A 13949-nucleotide genomic window follows, 5' to 3' on the forward strand; every position below is an offset into this window, starting at 1 on the left:
AAATTTACCCCCTGTTTATAGAGCAAGTAAAGAAGCTTTCCAGAAGCTTTCCAGGATTTAGGACCACAACCTTGTTCACTAGATCCAAACCTCAGAAAACTGTATCTACAAACCTGGCCTCTTTACTATTTCCAAAAACAGACTCATGTCCACTGATGTGGCTTATTGAAGCTCGGCTGTGACAAGCATATAATATACATATACCATATAGAGTTTAATTTGTATCAGGTCTTTGGTGAGCATATATCTCCTGATTTTGGCTCCATTAGGTGCTTTGTTATCTCTGTTTATTTCATTCTAAATTTCTTGTCAAAATGTTTCTAGAAGGTTGAGAACTCGGTTTTACTATCACATTTTGCAGTTAAAACTGCATTAAAGTTATTTGTAATTTTATGACATTAGAGATCTCACTATCAAATTACCTAAGGTATATTAAGGCTCAATAAAGTTGGGAGTCCTTTAGCCAGTCTTACTGTTTTCAGTGTTTCAACCCTCTAATCCAATTGTGTGTTCAGAACATACAAGGACAAAAAATAGTTAAATGATCATTTTCTAAGCAATTCACATTACCCAGTATTTATTCATTTTAAAAATGTTTGGAAGCACAATAAGGTTAATCTCAAAATACAGTGATAATCTCAGAATAAATTTTCGATTTATCATGAGATATCATGAGACTCTGTTCGTTTATGTGTGTCAAAAATTTCTTCTTTACATTTATATATTTATCTTTGAAAGTATGTTCCACAGGGTATCAATCCTTTCATTCCTTAGGGATTCCAAACATGGCCCCATCAGACCCATCTGCCAATCTCGGTCACCACAAATAATTAACCCCACCATGAAGTATTTAAAATATGTAAAGGTTAAAAGATCATAAAAATGAGACCATATGTCCAAACATACCACGTGTGCTTTGGCATGGGAAATGTATGTGTTAAGACAAATCTTAACAAGCCTGCCAGGGAACTAGATCAAAACCAGGACAAAAAGATTCTTTTCATATAAGCTAGGTATTTCCCTAGCACTTACCCTGAGGTTAGCCAAGATGAAGAAAACCAATGTATCCACATATCTGCCTGGCAAATCTATCTTCCGTAGTGGTTGAGACGATAAAAGGCCTAGAACCCTGTTTGAGGAAATGAACTGCCCTGGCCCAAATCCTGGCTCCATAATTAATTCTGTCAACATCTTACTATGTTGGTAAAATACTTAACATCTCTGAGCCTCAATTTCCTCATCATAAAATAGAAGTGATTATATCTTTCTTCTGGAATGTTTCAAGGATTAAACAATATAAACTGAAAGTGTTTAGACTTTTTCCTGTTCTTTATTTCCTGCTGTTCTTTATTAAGAAAACAAATGTACACCCAGTCTCTTCAGGACTGCTAACATTTTGGTGTTCACTCTTAGTTATTTTAGATAATTCTCCAAGGAAACACTGGATCTGTAAAGATACATCTATTTTGGGGACACCTGGGTGGCTCAGTTAGTGAAGCCTCCCAACTCTTGATTTCAGCTCAGGTTATGATCTTGAGTTTGTGAGATCAAGCCCCAAGTCAGGCTCATGCATAAGGCATGGATCCTGCTTGGGATTCTCTCTCTCTCTCTCCCTCTGCCCCTCCCCACTTTTCTCTCTAAAAAGACCAAAAAAAATAAAAAAATAAAAAAATTCAATTTTGCTAGGTGGCTCTACTACCAAAGCCAGATTGAGGGAGAGTATATATTGTCAGAATCTAGTAGTGCACAAGTCTCTGAGTTCTCAGAGTGGGCCATCTGCACTGGTATGGGGTTTATTTCACTGATGGGAAATAGCCAAAGAAGCCTTCCTGAAGATCACCAGAAAAACAGTAAAAAAATGGGGGATGTTAGATAGACTTCAACCCATGCATTATACATATTCAGTTAGTGAGAATAGCTTGTACCCTGTTTATGCTGGTTGAATGAGCAGACTGTGAAACTGTCAAAACCTAGGAAGAAATTACTTTCAGATAGCCAATAGTTGGGCTTGTCCATATCATACTCGCCGTCCTTTAGAACTGATTATTTAATGTTGGTTACACCACTATGTGTCAAATTGTTAAATTAAAAATTGTTAAAATAAATTTTAAATTGTTAAAATAAAAATTCATTCATTAGATAGCTAAGTAAATGAGAATTAGTGCATATAATCCCTCAAAGGGAAAAATGTAGTTTCCCATGTTTTTAAGGCCTTTTAGAACTTAAAGAAAATAACGAAATATTCTAGACATACAAAAATGTATGAAGAATAATAAAGCAAATTTTACTGGCCTCTAGGGCTTCAGGAGCCCCAGCATTAATCTAAAGTCTCGGGGGGCACCTGGGTGGCTCAGTGGGTTAAAGCCTCTGCCTTCGGCTCAGGTCATGTTCCCAGAGTCCTGGGATCGAGCCCCACATCGGGCTCTCTGCTCCGCAGGGAGCCTGCTTCCTCCTCTCTCTCTGCCTGACTCTCTGCCTGCTTGTGATCTCCATCTGTCAAATAAATAAAATATTTAAAAAAAAAAATCTAAAGTCTCGGTTCTTACTTGCTAGATCTCCTCCTCACATTTGATACCCAAGCCTATGGGCACAGAGATTGCCAAATGGCTAGAGCCCCTAAAGATTTTGTTGTCAGTTTCCCACTCTACTTTCTCTGTGAGTTTCAAAAAGCTATAAATATAAAAAGACATGTAAAATATTTCATTCAGCATTCTACGTGGTTTTTTTTCTCTTTAATTTATTTATTTTTTCAGCATAACAGTATTCATTGTTTTTGCACAACACCCAGTGCTCCATGCAAAATGTGCCCTCCCTATTACCCACCACCTGTTCCCCCAACCTCCCACCCCTGACCCTTCAAAACCCTCAGGTTGTTTTTCAGAGTCCATAGTCTCTTATGGTTCGCCTCCCCCTCCAATTTTTTTTTTTAATAAACATATAATGTATTTTTATCTTGGGAATTTTTTTTCAGGATCTCTAGCCCCTTCATTCTTTTTTATCAGAATGTATTCACCACTATGAGTTTGAAATTTTTTTAATTTTCATTTTATTTATATATTTGTGTTTGTAAGACATCAATTGTTAAGATTGTTAAGTTTTTTTAAGATGAATGACAATAAAGAATGTCTAATTTCACTCACAACAATGTTATGATATTGGAACAAGTATCTCCAGACCATAGCAGATAGGAATAACAGGTATTAGGATTATTGTTATTGCCACGTTATCAAAATGACCATGAACAGAATTAGTACGCTATAAAAATTATTGTAAGGACATGGTTTTCCATGGTAGAGAGTCAATTTTATATTTGAATTTCTTTTCAGTAGTTCCAAAATAATAACTAAAAGAAAATCAGTCATTTTGTTGTTGTTCAGTGAATGTAAACTCTAAACCCAAACTATCCTATCCCTTTGCAAAGGTCTTCAGAATATTTTCCCAGCTTATAAATTCCCTGTTGTCGTGTTAATTGTCTTTAGAGAATGGAAGGTGAGTGCTAGCAAGTCTGCCGAGCTGTCTCCTCCTCACCTAAAATCTGTTGAGTTAATGAGGAAATTCAATCTCTCTCTGTCTCTCTTTCTTTCTCTGTGTGTATGTGTTATCAAACCTCAGAATTCCAATACTTTTCTTACCCCAGTGTAATGATTGCGCAGTAAGCAAGTGCTGAATTGGTAGTTTTAACTACCCAGGGTTCTGATGAGCCCGGGAGTATCATCAGGTGATAAATCTTGCATCGGTAAATATTTTCCATAAGAACACTGACTAACATTCCTTTGAGTGTGCTTCTGGCCAACTAAAGCCTGATACTTCCTGCTAGATTTCTCTCTGGAGGACCTGAACCCCAGTTCTAACACCATTGGTGGTCCCATTCAGACCTGTCTTGGCCCCTTTGTGTGGGAAAGGGAGGAAGGAAGGTGTTCCTTCCATTTTTAAGATGAGGAAACCGAGCCTCATAGAGGTTTTTATGAATTTAAATAATAAACAGTGGAACCAAACTGACTCTATAGCTCATAATATTTCACTATACTGCATTGCAAGTATAAAAATACAGTTTTGTAAGAAGCTGGCAGCCAGTAGTGCAGTAACTGATTTTAGGGATCTTTTAAGTGGTTGGGGTTATGCTGGCTGCTTGTGGGAAGCCTAATTTGTTTGGAACAGGGCCTGGCCCATAGTAACTGTTATATAAGTGTTTGCCATTTGCCATTGCCACAAGCATGGACTCTGACCAGCTTAGATGTCATAAGTACGTCATAGCTATCAGGTATACACTGCTATTTCCTGGATCAAAACTGAAGGGAACAATTTCCTTAAAATACAAGCAATTTTAAGCCAGTGAAAATTTCCACAAACTAAAATAGCGTTTCTATGATGCTCAGTAAAGTCACAATAATGTCAAGAAAGGAAACTAGGGCGCCTGGGTGACTCAGTGGATTAAGCCGCTGCCTTTGGCTCAGGCCATGATCTCGGGGTCCTGGGATCGAGTCCCGCATCGGGCTCTCTGCTCCGCAGGGAGCCTGCTTCCCTCTCTCTCTGTCTCTCTGCCTGCCTCTCTATCTACTTGTGATCTCTCTCTGTCAAATAAATAAATAAAATCTTAAAAAAAAAAAAAGTCAATTGGAGAAAGACAACTATCACATGATCTCCCTGATATGAGGACATGGAGAAGCAACATGGGGGGGTAGGGGGATAGGAGAAGAATAAATGAAACAAGATGGGATTGGGAGGGAGACAAACCATAAATGACTCTTAATCTCACAAAACAAACTGGGGGTTGCTGGGGGGAGGTGGGATTGGGAGAGGGGGAGCGGGCTATGGACATTGGGGAGGGGAGGCGAACCATAAGAGACTATGGACTCTGAAAAACAACCTGAGGGTTTTGAAGGGTCAGGGGTGGGAGGTTGGGGGAACAGGTGGTGGGTAATGGGGAGGACACATTTTCCATGGAGCACTGGGTATTGTGCAAAAAGAATGAATACTGTTACGCTGAAAAAATAAATAAAATGGAAAAAAAATCATGATTTTATTTTGAGAAACACAATAAAACACTGATTTGTACCCGAAAAAAAAAAAAAAAAAAAAAAAAGAAAGGAAACTACGTAAACCTAGCTGTATAAAGCAAGATTAGATCTTTGTAGTACTCATTAACTTTGTTGTTGATCTTCTAGCCCTTGACACAGGCTTCTTTTTCTCTCCATACATAATGGTACCAAGGTATGAGAAGTTTGTGAATTCAGACTAAGACCTGTTGATTGAATCTATATCATTTAGATAAAGGCTTGACAAAAGTGACCCTCTAGAATGCCTCATAAGAAGGAATCTTCTTAGGAAAATAATAATATAAATAGTGTTAAAGGAAAATTATTTAAATTATCTAAGGTAACCCACATTTTTAAGTATCTTAAACTTTTCCAGTAACAACGCAACAATAATATATAATTGTGAGATCTGTTTCTTAAACCAGATCCACAATCATTTCTACTGGGAAATTCTTCCTATTAACCTGACAAGCTTCTTCCAATTTTTATGTTATTAAGATCCCAGAGACACTAACTTCCCAATATTTTTTCAATCTAACCTAATTTTTTTAAATAGAATTTAAATTCTCTCTCTTATTAAGCCACAGGTCAGGCCATGTTCTTAAATCTAACTTAACTAGTAATAAAGATGACTTTTTTTTTCTTTTTTAAATTTTATTTTACTTTTTCAGTGTTCAAAGATTCATTGTTTTGATTAAAAACAATTAAGAGGGGCGCCTGGGTGGCTCAGTGGGTTAAGCCACTGCCTTCAACTCTGGTCATGATCTCAGGGTCCTGGGATCGAGTCCCACATCGGGCTCTCTGATCAGCAGGAAGCCTGCTTCCCCCTCTCTCTCTGCCTGCCTCTATGCCTACTTGTGATCTCTCTGTCAAATAAATAAATAATCTTTAAAAAAAATTTTTTTAAGAAATTAATTCTCTCTCTTACTATCTCTTCTTTCTCTTTCTGAGGTAATGATTTTACAATGATCATTACAGATCTTTAAATATTTTAAGACCCACAATCCCAGAATGTGTCATAGAAACTTATATTTTTAAAATTTTAGTTACAGCTTTTATAAAATTGGTGAATAAATTAATAATTATCTACTTTGATTCTACAATGTACTTATAAATTACTTCATGTTTAGGAAATTCATTTATTAAAATCTTAGAAAATTAGATGGCTATTTTCTTAGCTGTGCTGAATTTGAATGTTTGTGGATAAATCAATTTCAAATTTCCCTGTTTAAATTTCAAATGTTCCTGTTTAAAAATATATATACATATAATACACATATATGTATACACATATAATAACATATATATGTATATATACACACACACACAAAGAGTTTATAAATCGCCTGGCAGGTATTATGATTATAGAAACTGTTATTTCAAAGATCAGCATTCGAAGAAGGTATGAATGAGTTGAGAATGAGAAATCCGGCCCACCTAGAACAAATAGATGGGAGACTGATCCAAAGTAATCCTCTTGAAGAAATTTAGACTGTGTGAGGGTGCTGAAAAAAACCTTAGAATCTTCAATTACTCAAGTTTTATTTTACTTTTATCATACCTGGTGTATTGTAGCACCCTTGCCCCCAACAAATTATAACACACTTAGTGGCTTAAAAGTGACACAAATTTATTATATGCAGGCCTAGAAGAAGTCTAAAATGGGTCAGCAGGGCTGTGTTCCTTCTGGAGGTTCTGGGGAAGAATCTGTTTCCTTGCCTTTTCCAGTTTGTCTATCTTTCTTTCCCTCCATTCTTTCTTTCCTCCTTTGCCTTTTCCAGTTTCTAGAGGCTGCCCACATTCTTTGTCTCGTGGCTTCATATTATTCCAGTTCTGCTTCCATCATTACATCTTTTTCTCTGACTGTGACTCTCCAGTTTCCCTCTTATAAGGGCTCTTATGGTTATATTGGGTCCACCTATTATACAACATAATCTCCCACCTTAAAACCCTAAATGTAATCACATCTGCAAAATCCCCTTTGCCATGTAAGGTAGCATAATTGGTTCTGGGCTTCTTTGGGAGGTGTAAGCATCTTTGGGAGGACATTATTAGCCTACCATACCTGATACTGCTTCTTGCAAAAGAGTGCCAAACTGTAGAAGTCGGTACTACTCAGGAATCAATGACTTGATATACTATTTCAGACTTGTCTGGAGAAGTCAGTGGCCCTAAAAGGGACACTGTCAGTCTCAATGTGGGATTCTTGTGGGGCAGAACTTAGGACACAGTGTACACAACACATTTTTTGCCTATGGCTTTGAGCAGATGAGCACTTGTTAGAAACCCCACGAATGCTGAGAAGATGTCAGTGGTGATTGCAGAAGTTTCTCTCCAGGCAGCATGAACAGATCCAATTCTAGGGACTCAGTTTCTCAAAGTCCCTTGGATAGGACATGCTGCTTACCAACAATCCAGCCAGGTGCTTATCTAGATTAGCAGATCGCCAAAGATATAGAAACATGAGACAGAGGCAGATACCATTCTGCTGATAACCAATATTCCCACTATTCTGAAATCTATGCAACTAGTGTGCTAACAGGACAAGTGAGCATGTTCTGTGAGTCCTGGCATGCAGAATGCTAGGGACATTTCTGAAAAGTACCTGGCCCACCACTTACAAAGCACCCTATAGATTAGCAATAGCAGGCATCCCGTACTACCTTTAGTGTAAAGGAAAGTGGATCTTGGACCACCCAGTAGAAGCTGAAACTGCTTAGAGTATATCATGGGAAAGCTGAAACTATGAAGAAATCACCATTGTTGCTGGAAAATCCGCTGAGGCAGTGGGTAGGGCAGGGGAGGAGGAATACCTTGGCTTCTCCCTTCTTCCTATCTTCTAATCTACCACCATAGCCTGACATTAGCCAAATGCAACAGGAAGCTAGTTGCCAATGCAAGCCTGAAAACAACAACAACCACAAACGGGGGAAAAAACACAAAAACAAAAACAAAAACCATGCTTGCCAGAATACCCATGCTCTTCTACCTCTCCTCAATACAGGACGAGCAGGAAAAGGGCAAGCATGATTCAACACAATAGCCAACTGAATTTGAGAAATATTGGGCTAAACAAAAAAACAATCGATTTCTTAACTATTGGATTTTCGTGCACTATGATTTTTCACAGATATAGTGTATAGTTGAAAATGGACTCTTTAATGCCATATTCTGTGCATACGTGGTCTTAATCTCTCTATTCAAGGACTATCCTTTGAGAAATTCCATCTTCAGCTACTAACCCAGGAAAGTAAGACTGATCCTGTGGGAATTGCTCTGAGTTGGCTGCAAGAGTAAATCTGTCTCTTAATAGACACCATACACTCTATTTTTGGAAAAGGCAGTGAAGTCCAAGTATAAAAAGAGATAAGAAAATCCCAGTGGCTTTTTCTCTGCTTCCCGTAGAGGCCATATTAGAATTTTCTTTTTACTAATAACTCTTGCATCCAAGACCCTGGCACTCTGGACTTCGAAGACTCAAACTAGAAATTGAACAGTCAAGAAAAATGAACCCTCTTCCAGGGCACCATTTGGGGAAAATCTAGCTTCTTATGGTCCCTTTACATTTATTTTCAGCTAATATGATCCAGGATGTTTTGCCAAGACTGGTCCACCTGCCAGAAATTCAGCAGGCTGGTAAAGGCCAGACATTCTCAAGTAGTAGAAGAGGTAATGAAAATAAAAGGGCATGCAAAACCTGATGTTTTTCTGCATGCTTCTCTTACCATAGACACTTGGAAAAACAAAAACAAAAATAAAAAGTAATTACTGAAAGCTATCACAACATGATTTGCTGAGTCACTGAATTAAGTTTTTTTAATAGACCTGTTTATTTCTAGAGAACTGTTGATTTTTAATAGAGATGTTACTATTTGAATCCAAGTGAGGATTTTTGTTCACTTTTACATCCAAAACTAAGGCTGTGTCAAATAGCAGTTACTATATGTCAGACACAAATAAATTAGAAGAAGAAAGACATAGTTTAAGGGATCTCTGAGCTTTATCAGAGCTCCTTAGTTAAGAATTCATTTGCTGAAAATATTACAAGAGTTTTAAACTTGGGATCAAGAGAGATTTCATCTTGGTCCCCCATGAATTAGCTGTGTGATCTGGACAGGTCACTGATTATTTCTGAAATCCAGTTTTCTCATCTCAGAATTAAAGGTGAAAATGCATGTCCTATATTCCTTAGGTCATCATTGGGAGACAAAATGAGATCAGGTCTAGGATAAAATTTCTAATTATCAACTGCTTTTCTTAGAAGAGGATGGTCAAAGAAAGATGCACACTTTCTCTGGAATTATTCCAGTGGCCTTAACATGCTAAGATATATAAAAAATTAAATCAGCCTTCTTCCCTGGCCTCAGAGACTTAAGCTTTCTACAAGTAACTCAAAAATTAGTGCTTCACTGTAAATGAAATCTGATTTAAGGAATATCAGCACTGAGACATCCCTTGGAGGCCAGGGATGTTTTCTCTTTCACAATATTGTGAACAATAATCACGTGGTTTTAGAAATTACTCCAATATGTCACATCTCCAGACTGTAGGTTTTTTCTTCTTATTATCCTAGAAATTTACCTTGACCACATCCCTGCTATGAATTATTCTCTTCTGCCTAAGCCACAGTCTTGATAGTAACCAATTGCTATTCCTTCACATATAATCCTCTAAGCCCTCCGAGTACCAGCATTTCATTGAACAGATCTCCTCTGGTCTTAGAAACAATGGGTCACGCCACAAAGATGGAATTTTTCCACATCTGAATCATGTAATAACATCAGAATTAACCTCAGAAATCATCTTCTGTAATGGTTTATGAGATTTTTTTATTAGCACAAAACTTTTATAAAATTAAATCTTGTGTAGAGTGCCATACATAAAATAAATTTGACCAAAACTGCCTTGAATAAAGGGGGGACAAAAGAAAGGCAAAGCTCTAACATATTACTCAGTTTCTTTGTTTCACTGTAGATTCTAAGGTTCCATTAAATTATTTGAAAACCACTATATATAGTCCAATCTCCCCTTCCCTCCAGAGCTTTAGTCTCTTCTACAATAACCACCAGCAGGTTGTTCAGCCTTTCAACATTTCCAGTGATGTCCATCCTCCCAAGGAAGGCCATCCTATTTTTAGACAGATTTGTTTATTTAGAAATAGAATGTTCATCCTTATGTTTTGTTGGTTTCCTTATAATTTATATTTGTTGAAACTGGAACAAAACTAGATTGTGTTATATTCCATGTATCTGAGTCAATGATCATATTTCTCTGAAACATTTTTTTACAAACTAAACATCCTTTTTCAACTTTCTCATAATGTGAGACTATGTGGCCCTAATTTCTGTTCAAATTGCTTTCCTTGGGTTTCCTTTAGTTTGTTAATGTCAGTTTTAATTTGTGTGCCCAGAACTATGCACAGTAATTGCAACCATCAACTCTCTCATTTTAACTATTTTACTTCTGTTAATAGAGCTTACATTTGATTTGGAGAAGACTCATGGAGCTTAGTCAACTAAATCCCTGATATCATTCTTGAATATGCTACTGCAGAAGAGTATTTCTCATATCTTAAACTTGTAAAAATGTTTTCATGGCTTCATGTGGTCATTTCCCTTTGCTGTAGCTTATGAAGCCAACTACATGGTACTGTTAGAAAAATTTCCATGTTCTTATCATTTATAGGACCCACTTTGTAGGATCTGGTAAATCAGCAACTGTATATTGTTCACATTTTATTCTGCAATCGCAGAGACACCATCTTCTTAATTTTCTGTAGATCTTTATTGACATAAATTCTATTTCAAAATAAGTTGGTCATTATTTTAGATCCAAACTATGTAATCATGGCTACTCATTTATATATGACTTAAAGAACTTTTCTGCTGTAGAATTTTTGAGGCTTGAAGACTGCTGACCATAAGGCTGAAAGGCTAGGAAACCTGCTAAGTTGATTATGTTATTCTCCAATGGTCCTGAGTCTGTAATTTCAACAATCTACCCCCAAACCAAGGGTTTTAGGTGAATTTTTAAGCAGCAGCAGATCAGTCTGAATTTTCATTTTTCCCTAGGAATTTTTTCAACTTTGTGGGTTCCAGCCAGATACTTTGCCTTCCTTGAACATATTTTCATGTGGTTTTATAATATTTATTCAACATTATTTTCCATTAGTTCTCTATTTTTAATTGTTGGTAACCATTTCAGTGTGTAGCTATTACATGGTGCAGAACTGATTTATCCACATTAATGTCTGAGGAGACCATGACCCATTTTATTTGCTGCATGGTCAGCCCCAGTATTCATGGCAGGTTTTCCGAATATATCTGATGAAGTCTTTAAGCACATGTAATTCTGAAAACACATTCCCATTTAGTAAGACTTATACAGGATGGTAAGCCCAACATGGCAAAATGTTTCTAAAAAATTCCATAAACATTAAGCATATTTATGTCATAGCATTAAGTTTGGTCAATTTGAAACTTACTGTATTGTAGTATAAGAGGCATTTTGTTTGCTTGTGTTTACTTTCCCAGGAGTAAATGCGTTTGGGTTAACCACAATGGCAAACTTAGTCAAGACATTTATGTCAACAAATCCTACTGCTTAACAAAGTCACATTCTTAGTTTCTAGGACAGCAGACTGGATTCTAAGTAATAAGGTGTTTATAAGGCATGCTGTAAATCTGGGACTATAAACATGTCTACTTTTCTGTTAAACCTGCTGCTGTGCATGAGGTACAATAAGCTCTCTTTTCAGTTTTATGGTGGCCAGTATGTTGGCTTGCCAATCCTGATTGCTGTTGATTCTGCTGTTCCCAAAGCCTCCTGCCAAGCTCTTGACCCAAGTCACGCTCCCTGGTGATGTCATAATGCTGCTAAGAATTTGCTCATTCACTGTACCTGCAGGGATGCCCCAAGAGTCACATACTTTCTCTATTAGTCACACACTAATTGGAGAATATCATCATAAAGAAAGCAGGGCCTCTCCTTCCCCTGATTGCAAAGATATCACATTTTTAGGTCTTTCATAATAAGCCTATAGATGATATAATAAAATGACTATTACCTTTATAGAAATTATTATTAACATGGCTTTTTCTCAAGTTAACTACTGCTTTTGTTGTTTTGACAAGAAACCAGATTTTCTCTGCATTTATAAGCAAAATTTATTTCAATTCAACACATATTCATGAAACACAAGTGCCTGGTATTTGAGATTATCATCACAGTTACTGATGCTAAATACCTGTAGGAAAAGAGGACAAACTGGCAGTAGATCTTGGTATTTAAATTACATGATGTCAGATATATCTGTTTGGAAAAATATGATCAATTAAGGTCTTTACTTTTCACCCAAATGTTATTATATAGATATACCTTGCATCTTGCCTTACTTTAACACTTGATTCCCTCACCCAAAGTGCTCATAGAATAATGTTTCAGAGATCATGTCAGACCAAATATTAAAAGCAAAAACAATCCCTCAACAAAAAAATTCTTAAAATCCTCTGGTTTTGAGTTCAGTCCCAAACAAATAGCTCTTGTATTTTTACACTTTTTGTTTCAGATGGACACTACCAAAATACCATCAGTGTTTTAATCAGGCATGACCAATAACCCAAATACAAATGACTAAAAACCACAAGTTAAATTCTCATGGACTATGAGACTTGTAGCTTGTCCTCTACCTTTGATGTGTCAGAATGTTTCCTTTGACACTTCATTTAATAAAAGAATTTTTTAGTGGATTTTCTTCTGCTACCTTCAGGAAGAAATTCCATCAATAACTAAACTCTTAAAACAAAGAGTTAGAGGCTATTTCTAGAAAGTTCCTTGAGTTATTTCATCCACAATTATACCTATGTATTTGACATTCAGTTTGACAATGAACATGAATTAAGCAAAAATCATTTTCTTAAACAGTTTTCAAATTTCAGTGATAAATAGATACTTTGCAGAAGAGAAGAGGTCCTGTGGATCCTGAAACATTAAATTATTTTTACCATGATGTTAATCAGATCTGTCAATTTTACAGAGTAAAACCTAAATGCCTCTCATGTTCCCCCAGTGCCTCAGCCCAGCTGTGCAACCAAGCCCATGGCACCTACCCTACTGCCTAGGCCTTGGGCCAGCCCTGCCAGAGGTGCAGCACTGCCAGACCAGAGCTCCTTGTGGCATGTTTTCCAAAGGGTTGATAAAGACAGGAGTGGGGTGATATTGGACAACAAGCTTCAGCAAGCACTATCCAATAGGATATGGGCTCCATTTAATCAGTTGACTGTCAGTTGACAATGGTGTGTCTGTGTTTGAAAGAAAAAAGCAAGATCACTGGCATCTGTAAGTATATCACAGACTAGCAGAATATCTTCCACTCTTATCACAGGGACAACTCTAGGATTATTGAGAAGAACAAGCTCAGGCAAGCACTCTCAGTGTACCAGCTCTCTGACCAGTTTCAGGACATCCTCCTTCGCAAGTCTGACAGATGTAGACACGGACAAATCGTTTGATGACTTCATCCAAGGCTGCATCTTCTTGCAGAATGCATGATCAGTGAAAGTGAAGTTTCTGTGGCCTCCTAAGAGCAACATTCCATGATTTCCTTACCAGCATTGACAGATACATTCAGGCATTACCATACCAATCAGGATGGCTGGATTCAGGTGTCAGATGAACAGTATTTGTCCATGGTCTTTAGCATCTTATGACAATAGCCTTTGCAAATAGCAAGTGACTTACGGAAGGAAGACTAAAAATGCCATCTCCCTACATACCATTCTTCCTTTAGATTTTATATAATTAACATTTGAGGATCTGACTGTACATATGTGGGTAAGCTAATTAAGGCTTCTGCAAGTTATATTATGTTATATTATAACATATTATATTTATAATATTTATATAATATAATAT

General features: G+C 36.9%; 1 pseudogene; it reads left to right on the top strand.

The window, feature by feature from the left end:
* The first annotated feature begins 8617 nt into the window (after positions 1-8617).
* On the top strand, positions 8618-13744 carry LOC123939300 (annotated as a pseudogene).
* The last annotated feature ends 205 nt before the right edge of the window (positions 13745-13949 follow it).

Source organism: Meles meles, chromosome 3 (genome assembly GCF_922984935.1).
Source record: "Meles meles chromosome 3, mMelMel3.1 paternal haplotype, whole genome shotgun sequence".
NCBI classification, from domain to species: Eukaryota; Metazoa; Chordata; class Mammalia; order Carnivora; family Mustelidae; genus Meles; species Meles meles.